Source organism: Pinus tabuliformis, chromosome X (assembly GCF_031772625.1).
Source record: "Pinus tabuliformis cultivar Carrire ecotype Pingquan chromosome X, CPIR1, whole genome shotgun sequence".
Lineage (NCBI taxonomy): Eukaryota > Viridiplantae > Streptophyta > Pinopsida > Pinales > Pinaceae > Pinus > Pinus tabuliformis.
The window spans coordinates 590,599,729-590,610,173 of NC_142308.1; the positions used below are offsets into that span (position 1 = coordinate 590,599,729).

General features: G+C 41.8%; 1 pseudogene; it reads right to left on the bottom strand.

Annotated features, from left to right (window-relative positions):
• Positions 1 to 9,611: 9,611 nt before the first annotated feature.
• Positions 9,612 to 10,085, bottom strand: LOC149141398 (putative multidrug resistance protein pseudogene; annotated as a pseudogene).
• Positions 10,086 to 10,445: the final 360 nt, after the last annotated feature.

A 10,445-nucleotide genomic window follows, 5' to 3' on the forward strand; every position in this document is an offset into this window, starting at 1 on the left:
ACCTGTAGTTTCCATGTTTACCATATGTTTGATGAAATGTATATCATGTACTAGGCACGTTCTAGTTAAGTTATTGTTCAAGTTTTGAATGGTTGGATTTGTCATCATATTGTTTATGTTTCTGGAAAGTTATAGGTAGTTATGGGTAGTGATATGGAGGTGTTGATGGTGTTGGACCCACAAACATGTTAGGGGATCTCCCTGGTAAGAAGTCCCAACTAGACCTTAGACCATTTGGAGTAGGAGTCCCGACAATGGGTAGTAAAGCATTGCCTTGACTGCGATAGTGCACAGAGGTAAGTGTGTAACCTTGAAATGAGTCAAGTGAGATGCATGGGGGTTCTAACATATGGAGGGGAAAAAGAGGTGTATCCCTTAGAAGCTTGTAATAGTATGCAGCCTGAAAGGAACACACGAGTTGAATGACATCACAAGCTGGAAAGCAGAATAGTCCACAGTCCAAAGTGACGGGTTAAACCAACAACACATCTACAAAAAGATTCATATGATTGCATACAAAATAGTTCATACACAAATGTGTAAGTTAAATAACATACATTGCTAAAGCAATCAGAATAGTCCAACTACAATAAGAACATATGCATGAAAACGTGTTGTCTCTATTACATATTATGAAGTGAAAGTTCCATCCATACATACACCATTAATAGCCACTAGCCCCAATAGTGGAACATTACAGTCAACACCACCTGCTCCTCTAAAGAGATGTACTCTTTCTGCACTGTGGAGAATCCAAGGCTTGTCACAATACTCGTTAAGCCTTCTCTCAGCAATGCCTAGCCAAGAGCTTGGCTCCCAAAAGCTTGTACTATGATTTATGAGGTTCTATATATAGAAAAGGGTGGGACAAAAATAGTCTTGATTCAGCTTGAAAAGACAAACAACATCACTCGAGGTCTTGGGGAAAGACGAACTTGGTAACCTCCTCGCAGTGATCTTCGGTGAAAAACTGATACCAATATTGGTACTGCTCTATTGTGTCCCTGTATTGTTTGATGGCATATTTTTTGAAGCAGACCCTTGCCTCCATGGCTTTTGGGTATATGGTTTTGAAACCTCTATCCAACTCATCCTAAATCATGTGTAGCATTGTCTTGTGTGTGGCTAGACCACTAATGTACCTTTGCATGTTCTCTACGTTGAGATGCAAGTCATCATTGGTGGCTATGCACATCAACTGCTCTATGTACTTGTCGACATCCAGCATGACTTGGTTCTTCCTCATGGTCTGGGTGAGGGTTCCGATGGAAGGGATCTTGTGTGTTCTCACTATGACATCCAAAATCCTGAACAATCATGCATAGGAAGCCTCAATGCTAATGACGAGTGGAGGAAGATGCTCATAATTCTAGATCTACATCTGAATCTGTGCTTTCTCTAGCTCAACCAGTGGCTTCATCTTGTTGTGCAAGTAAAGAGGGGTTCCTTTTTACCTCATTGTTCATTCTTGCATGTGTGAAATAGCAGTGTGAATGTCTTTGAGAGCTTGGGTTGTCTGCGAGCATAGTTGCTTAAAGACGTATAGATGGAAAACAGATTTGTGCACGGTGACAAATATGTTATACACTATCCACATGGTGGCCTCCAAATTTGATATCTCCGCCACTATTTATTTCTTCATCTTTGTCACGTGGATCCCGCGGACTGCTCTGTTCTCTGCCTGGCCTCTTTCAAGTTATTCTCCATTCGATCATTCTCTTCCATCAAGAACTTGATTGTCGAACTCATGGCTTCTGCATAAGCCTTAGAAGCCTCGACCATGGCAACTATATGTCTTCTAACATCTGGTACAATCACCCTTTGTTCTGTGTACACAGGACCTGATGTATGATCATCCAGGAGTTTCTTTCTTCATGCCTGTACAATCCTCTATTATGTCCCATCAAACTCCAGATTGTACACATTTGTCTATGGATCATCATTGAGGAGAACAACTTCTCCTTGCTCTCTCAGGACTAGTAGTGGTTCTGTAGGTGGCCGAGATTGTGGTATGACCTCGGACGCCCTCGACATTAGATTGATGTCTTGGTCCTCTAGCTCCTGTTCCGTTTCCATGTCTGTTGCCTCAACCAACTTCTCAACCTACCGAGCAAGTTCCTGAACCTACACCTACTCACCCTCTTCTTCATCTGCTAGTTGCTCTACTATCTCAACTTGTATTTGTGCAGTTTTCTCTGTCAGCACGCCTTGTACTTCTTCCTATTCTTGTTCCTACCTTTCTTTGTTCTCTCTTCTCTTGAGCTCTTGTTCTTCTTTCAACTTCTTCTCCATCTCCTGTAGTCTCCTTTCCATCTCTTCCAATATTTTCTTCTTCATCTTTCTCTGTTGGGTGTGGACCCTGATTATCTTCTGTATTGAAAGGTTTTAGCTGGATGTATACTCCAGGAAGACTGTACACCCGTCCACGCAGGGGGGTACGAGGGGGACTTGTCCCCCCCCCCCGCGAGGGTCCAGGGGGGTAAATTCCCCCCGACTGGGGGGTCCAGGGGCCAGCGGTCCCCCAGCAGGGGTTCGGGGGCAACACCCCCGAAGCTAAAAATAGATGTAAAATTGCCTTGTAAAAGTCTAGTAATTTCTAGTCAATCTGAGCCGTTCATTAGGCGGATGATCTGACGGTAGAAGTTATGTTTAATTTAGGGTTTTTTTCCCTAGAAGGCAACCCCTCACTATATATGAGGGAATTGTATTGCGTCTATGTAGATCTGTATTCTGAGTGAGGAAGAGAGAGGAGATTGAGAGCGAAGAGGGTGTTACAGCGGATCTGTTGTAGGTTGTATCTCTTCAGTTTGTTGGATAATATAATAAGAGAAGGACTGTCTGTTTCTCCGTGGACGTAGCCCAAACTGGGTGAACCACGTATATCTCTGTCTCTCTTGTTTTATTCGTTTTCTGTGTTTATATTTCTGAAATATTTTATGTGTTCCATTGCTCCGTAATATATAATTTCCTAACATTCTCTGCACTACTCTCCTGTCGCGTTGTCACCTCTTTGCTTCTATCTCCAAAGCTACTTTTTCAACAAGTGGACCTTCTTTGAACTTGTAGTTTTGCTCAGCCTCTACGCTCTCGGAAATCTTCCTCTTCCCTTTGGCTTGCGTCAGTTTGCTTCTCACTGCTGCTATTGTTCTTGCTTCCTGTGGTGTTGCTTCCTGTAATGTCGTTTTCCATTCTATAGCCATGCTGACTGGTTCATTGATCCTAGAGGAGTTATATCAATACCTCCTGTTAGCGCTTGGAATTCACCTAGGCTGAGATAGACAAACTCTCAAGGCTACATCAAACCATTTCACCTCGTAGCTAGCCCTACGAGGTATGAGAAGGCTCTCTCGGGTCAGATTCGGTAGATCTTTCAATATGATTAGGCTGACCAATTAATAATAAAGATTTTAGGCTAGTAAATTGATAAGGGGGGTTGATTTGGGGTTTTTAAATGGAATGACGGGGCTTTTCTGGGCTGCATAGGCAAAATCACAGCTTGAAACAGAGAAATATAATGACTACACAGGTTATTCAACTGAGGCAAGGTAGGCATGCAATTTAACACCAAATCTGGTTTCAAATGGGATGGCAAGACCGTGAGGAGCTAAGGAGGGCAAATAATACTTCAAATCCTCCTTAAACAGAAGAAAACATTGAATTGAACAAACTTATAGGAGGAGCATATAATACTTTGAATTCCTACCTAATCACTTCATTTGCTCAAATAGATATGATCATGAGGTGAATGAAACAAAACAGTTTACATATGAGACAAAGGGAAAAACTCACGCTAAATCAACATACCACATGAATCTCAGCAAACAGAGCTGTGAAATTCCATTAAATTCTCTGTCATAAAACTGTACAATAAAAAGCTCTCTGCTTCTCCAGCAGCTCCCAGCACTCAGAAAAACTCCCCCTCTCTTACTCTCTCTCATTACAAATGAATAAATACAATGCTGCCCAAAACATGGGCGCTGTTTTAACTACAATTACAAAAATTAGAAAATAGCATTCCATCTATGCTAAACATAGAACAGCGTTTCCCTAAAATCCTCCGATGACTGACACATGGAATTACTGCTGTAGCGCAGCTACCTTTAAATCACTAACTGAAGTCATAGATAGGAATACGAATCCTATTCTTCTAGTGACAGATGTCTTTGCTTATTTTTGCTTTGCGGTCTTTGACTACCGTGTTACAGTTGTCATTTTAAATAAAACCGATTTTAATAAAAATAGCCTTTACACTAAAATTCTGCCCATTCCAGCTCATGATGACAACTGTGCCTCAGAGAGGGTTACATGGTTGCAATTAGTTGGACAGTTTGCTTTTCCGAAGAAACACTTTTCAACTGAGAAGAAAGCATGTCTGCGTCTTCAATTTCGCAGGTAGATGCATTGCTTGTTCTTTTACCATCGTTTTCTTCTACCCAGCAGCAAAATTGCAGGATTCTTTATGATTGCCCTTGCTATTGCAATGCGTTGCTTCTGCCTTTTTCTATCCAACTCGGTCAAATATGATAGTATTGAACGGATTCAGTTTGAAGATTAGCAGAGGGAGTAGTTTAGCTTTGGTTGGGCAGAGTGGATCAGCGAAGTCGACAGTGATAGCACTGATTGAACGATTCTACGATCCATTTCAAGGGATGATCACAATCGATGGACTGGATGTAAAGACATTAAGATTGAGATGTATCAGGGAGTTTATAAACATCTTATATGGAAAACCTAATGCAACATAATCTGAGATTATAGAGACTGCCAAGGCTACCAATGCTCACACCTTCATATCGTATTTGAAAGATGGGTATGACACATATTGTGGGGAGAGAGGAGCGCAACTGTCTGGAGGGCAGACCCCTTGGATTTTCAGTGGCTTTATTTGCTTTGGATCATCTGGATTCATTTTGGTGACCCTGTCAAGTATTCTGAACACAGCCTTTAAGGTAGATGAACCTTTAGCTAGGTCTGAAGTCATACTTCCTGCCTCGGCTATCACTCTCCCAGTGCTTACAAGAATGACAAAGGTCTTAAATACACTACCTGAACTGATCAGTCCCTTTTCCACAAGCTTTTCACCGTTACAAAAATCCAAAGCCCAAGTCAAGAATGTCAGGCTTTGAGCGCTTGCTATTCCAAAACCAGCTTACCATGACTGTCTCAGGCCCTCCATAAGAATCCCCCATTGGGTAACTGCGAATAGTGCTAAGACCATGTTTTTGGAACACAATGCTGTGATTGTTCTGTGGTTTGCCACTGCTTCAGCTGCCATTTGGCTGCCCCGATTTTGGGCCTTTCCAGATTTGCTGGACATGCTTGTCAACAGAACTTTTCGGGTGTAAAAACAAAGAATTGTAAGGGGCTACACAGCTATCACCAGGATTGCGAGTCGCCATGTTACTATTAATCCCAATGTCATTGCCAGGATTACCGCTGAGAGGGTTTGGATGTCAAGAGATATACGATCAGACACCAAGGATTTAACCACATTGGATTCGTTGGCAAGCTTGGCACAAATTGCCCCACTGGAATTATCTTCTTGGTCAAACCATCCAGCCTCAAATGTCAAGACCTTGGCAAGCATTTTCTTGCGTATCCTTTTAGTAAGTGATTCTGCCATAGCTGCAAAGTTGTAGTGCTGTAGGGGATTTAAAATGAATGAAACAAGGCATAAAGAGAAGAACACCAAGGCATATGACCTTATCTTTGATTTCATTTCTTTGTGATCATTGACAAAAAAAAACAGAGATCATGCTTCCCAAGACAAATGCATAAACAGGTTGCACTGCCCCGAATATAATAGCGCATGTACTGCCAACCATGGCTTCTTTCCACTCAGGAGCATTCAATGCCAACAATCTGCAAAACGAGCCCTGCAGCTCATGGGTGAGTTAGTTGTAGTCGTGTTTTCACCGTCTTCAATCCTCACTGACAAAGAATGAAAAAAGCAGCCAGAGGCCACAACTAAATCCTCGAGTGTCATTTTTACTGCCACGGCAGAAAATCCATTACCCATGAGGGACTTTCTTTCCACAGATGTGCGGATTCTGGAATGCACCTTTTCCAGGAAGCCTTGCAGTCTTTTTAGTATCAACTGACCATGCATATGAAGGCCAAAGTTCATCAAAATTTACGATTATCTCCCCACTCCCGATTCGACACCTTTTAGATGGATGATGCACTACCAGAATTTGCAAAAAGCTTATGAAAGGGAGTCGAGAATCAGACTTGAATCTCTTCTTGTTCAAGAATATATCAAAAATATGTGCTGTCGCTTCCTCAATATCATAGATGGATCGAGCAACCTCGGCTGGACCAGAAGCATCTGTTGGTAATTCTTCATTTTCAAATTTCTCATCATCCATCAGCATCTGATCTTCTTGAAGAAAACCGGAGAACCACTTTCTTAATTCACAGTGTCACCAAGCCTCAAAGACATATTATTCACAGTGTCACCACTAACAGGCACAAAATCACCTCGGAGTAGCTGTGACAATGAAGTTTTTTCGGGATTTCCAGTGAGACTTCTCCAAATAGCTTTTTGCCTCTGATTGCCGATGATGTTTTGAATCGTACTTGTGCAGGGATAGGAGCTTTGAAGTTTGCTGCTGTCTTTTGAAGAGCTGAAGATAAATTACATAATTTAAATCAATACATTAAATGATTTCTTCTTCAAAACCCTGTTTTGAAGAAGAATCAATCTCATGTTGAGACGGAGTCTAACATTGGCTCCACTTGGGATGGCAGCTGCCGCTCCGTGGAGGTGCCAAGAACCGCAGAACTTTGGGAGAGCAGACAGTGCCTCCACCATTGGGCAATGGAGTCATCATCAACACAGCTCTTGAATTATTTTCAAACTGAAACTGAACTCAAACAACCTTCAAGCAAACTAAAACAAGATGCTGCCCTTATGGCTGCTTATTTATTTACAACCTACTCTAATCTGCTGTATAAACAAGAGATCAGGTAATGCTAAAATGCCATATTAACCATTCGAGTAAACCTGACAATGAAGCCGCTTGAGAATGCTGCCACGAAGTCACGGATGCAGTTGCTGGCAGCCCTTCATGTGAGTACTGAGCTTGGTCACGGAAAAGACAGCCTGATCTGTCAATCAAACTGAAAAATGTGTCCATGTATACCGCAATAGGATCACGGACACCGGACTCTGTTGGCTGCCCCAACTCTGCAATGCATACTTCCAGCTGCACATTATCAATGTATACATCTATAGGCAAGTCTGTTGTTTCTTGTTGCGAAGGAGGAAGGATTTCCAAGAACTTTTTAGGGTCTTGGAAATCATAAGACTGAATTTGCTCATCGAGATACTGAATCTCATTTTCAACTCTTTCAACAACTAACTCATAAAATCTAGTTTTTCCTTCAAGATGAAGCTTCGGAGATTTCAAACATTGAAGGAAAATACTGAAAAATTCTTCATTAATTTCAATATCCGCTAACAACTCTCTAATGCCATCTAGAGCTTCACAAAGTGCAGGGTCTGCCACATACCCTACCATTGCATGAACATATCAACAGGCACTGGAATGTCTGGATCGAGTTGGAGTCGCCAGGTGAATGGTTCAGCCTGCATAAGTATCTGACTGCTGTCCACCATCAGCATCAGATCTGTATCTTGATTGCATGTACTGGGACAAGACAATCAACAAGTTGAATGTTCTCCCTAGTATGGTCGCCAATATGTTAGCGCTTGGAATTCACCTAGGCTGAGATAGACAAACTCTCAAGGCTACATCAAACCATTTCACCTTGTAGCTAGCCCTACGAGGTATGAGAAGGCTCTCTCGGGTCAGATTCGGTAGATCTTTCAATATGATTAGGCTGACCAATTAATAATAAAGATTTTAGGCTAGTAAATTGATAAGGGGGGTTGATTTGGGGTTTTTAAATGGAATGACGGGGCTTTTCTGGGCTGCATAGGCAAAATCACAGCTTGAAACAGAGAAATATAATGACTACACAGGTTATTCAACTGAGGCAAGGTAGGCATGCAATTTAACACCAAATCTGGTTTCAAATGGGATGGCAAGACCGGTGAGGAGCTAAGGAGGGCAAATAATACTTCGAATCCTCCTTAAACAGAAGAAAACATTGAATTGAACAAACTTATAGGAGGAGCATATAATACTATGAATTCCTACCTAATCACTTCATTTGCTCAAATAGATATGATCATGAGGTGAATGAAACAAAACAGTTTACATATGAGACAAAGGGAAAAACTCATGCTAAATCAACATACCACATGAATCTCAGCAAACAGAACTGTGAAATTCCATTAAATTCTCTGTCATAAAACTGTACAATAAAAAGCTCTCTGCTTCTCCAGCAACTCCCAGCGCTCAGAAAAACTCCCCCTCTCTTACTCTCTCTCATTACAAATGAATAAATACAATGCTGCCCAAAACAGGGGCGCTGTTTTAACTACAATTACAAAAATTAGAAAATAGCGTTCCATCTATGCTAAACATAGAACAGCGTTTCCCTAAAATCCTCCGATGACTGACACATGGAATTACCGCTGTAGCGCAGCTACCTTTAAATCACTAACTGAAGTCATAGATAGGAATACGAATCCTATTCTTCTGGTGACAGATGTCTTTGCTTATTTTTGCTTTGCGGTCTTTGACTGCCGTGTTACAGTTGTCATTTTAAATAAAACTGATTTTAATAAAAATAGCCTTTACACTAAAATTCTGCCCATTCCAGCTCATGATGACAACTGTGCCTCGGAGAGGGTTACATGGTTGCAATTAGTTGGACAGTTTGCTTTTCCGAAGAAACACTTTTCAACTGAGAAGAAAGCATGTCTGCGTCTTCAATTTCGCAGGTAGATGCATTGCTTGTTCTTTTACCATCGTTTTCTTCTACCCAGCAGCAAAATTGCAGGATTCTTTATGATTGCCCTTGCTATTGCAATGCGTTGCTTCTGCCTTTTTCTATCCAACTCGGTCAAATATGATAGTATTGAACGGATTCAGTTTGAAGATTAGCAGAGGGAGTAGTTTAGCTTTGGTTGGGCAGAGTGGATCAGCGAAGTCGACAGTGATAGCACTGATTGAACGATTCTACGATCCATTTCAAGGGATGATCACAATCGATGGACTGGATGTAAAGACATTAAGATTGAGATGTATAAGGGAGTTTATAAACATCTTATATGGAAAACCTAATGCAACATAATCTGAGATTATAGAGACTGCCAAGGCTGCCAATGCTCACACCTTCATATCGTATTTGAAAGATGGGTATGACACATATTGTGGGGAGAGAGGAGCGCAACTGTCTGGAGGGCAGACCCCTTGGATTTTCAGTGGCTTTATTTGCTCTGGATCATCTGGATTCATTTTGGTGACCCTGTCAAGTATTCTGAACACAGCCTTTAAGGTAGATGAACCTTTAGCTAGGTCTGAAGTCATACTTCCTGCCTCGGCTATCACTCTCCCAGTGCTTACAAGAATGACAAAGGTCTTAAATACACTACCTGAACTGATCAGTCCCTTTTCCACAAGCTTTTCACCGTTACAAAAATCCAAAGCCCAAGTCAAGAATGTCAGGCTTTGAGCGCTTGCTATTCCAAAACCAGCTTACCATGACTGTCTCAGGCCCTCCATAAGAATCCCCCATTGGGTAACTGCGAATAGTGCTAAGACCATGTTTTTGGAACACAATGCTGTGATTGTTCTGTGGTTTGCCACTGCTTCAGCTGCCATTTGGCTGCCCCGATTTTGGGCCTTTCCAAATTTGCTGGACATGCTTGTCAACAGAACTTTTCGGGTGTAAAAACAAAGAATTGTAAGGGGCTGCACAGCTATCACCAGGATTGCGAGTCGCCATGTTAATATTAATCCCAATGTCATTGCCAGGATTACCGCTGAGAGGGTTTGGATGTCAAGAGATATACGATCAGACACCAAGGATTTAACCACATTGGATTCGTTGGCAAGCTTGGCACAAATTGGCCCACTGGAATTATCTTCTTGGTCAAACCATCCAGCCTCAAATGTCAAGACCTTGGCAAGCATTTGCTTGCGTATCCTTTTAGTAAGTGATTCTGCCATAACTGCAAAGTTGTAGTGCTGTAGGGGATTTAAAATGAATGAAACAAGGCATAAAGAGAAGAACACCAAGGCATATGACCTTATCTTTGATTTCATTTCTTTGTGATCATTGACAAAAAAAAACAGAGATCATGCTTCCCAAGACAAATGCATAAACAGGTTGCACTGCCCCGAATATAATAGCGCATGTACTGCCAACCATGGCTTCTTTCCACTCAGGAGCATTCAATGCCAACAATCTGCAAAACGAGCCCTGCAGCTCATGGGTGAGTTAGTTGTAGTCGTGCTTTCACCGTCTTCAATCCTCACTGACAAAGAATGAAAAAGCAGCCAGAGGCCACAGCTAAATCCTCGAGTGTC